Here is a 698-nt window from a genome sequence, read left to right on the forward strand (position 1 = left end):
AGCAGTGAGACATGTCATGTAAACAAGCAGTTGTTAATTTTGTTGGTTACTTTTTGTTATTTACTCGTTAGATGTAAATCCATAGCCAAGCCTTTCAGAGTTTTGGAGCTGTGTACTAGCATGCATCATCTTCATTCTCTCTTTTTATCTATTTTCTGTCATTCTAGTTTTTTCACCCTATGGGTAGGCTATGTAATTCTCTTCTCTTAGAAGCACAACTGTTACCAAAGTCATAGCGACTGATTTCTGAGGATGTCGTACTTTGATTAGTTTGAACAGTAGGGTCACACTTCACTGACATTTTGATTTTGATTTTTTTTTTCCCGTTTGTGGATGCTCACGATATCAGACTCCAATTTTATATTTCAGAGCTATTTGTGCAGGAGTTGTAAGAAAGTGTTACTGTTGGCTGAATATCGGCACATTTACTGACAGCAAGCTGAGCGTCCGTCTCTTCTATTGGTTGAGAAAAGGGGGTTGGGGAAATACAGCTGATAAGCTGCACCTGGTGTATAGACCCTTCTTCTCTTTAGGTCACTGTAATCCCTTCTCTTCAGTTCTGTTGATATCACTGCCAATGTTATTACTGTGGAGGGGGTGTTTTTATTTTTTCCTTTTGGTGTGAGTTGGTGCCCTCTCCTGGTCTGCTGTGGTATGATAGCTACACTGCAGGACCCTCGATGTTTCCACTAAACGCA

This window comes from Morone saxatilis, unplaced genomic scaffold (assembly GCF_004916995.1).
Source record: "Morone saxatilis isolate NCDOM2014 unplaced genomic scaffold, NCSU_SB_2.0 Contig14, whole genome shotgun sequence".
NCBI lineage: Eukaryota > Metazoa > Chordata > Actinopteri > Moronidae > Morone > Morone saxatilis.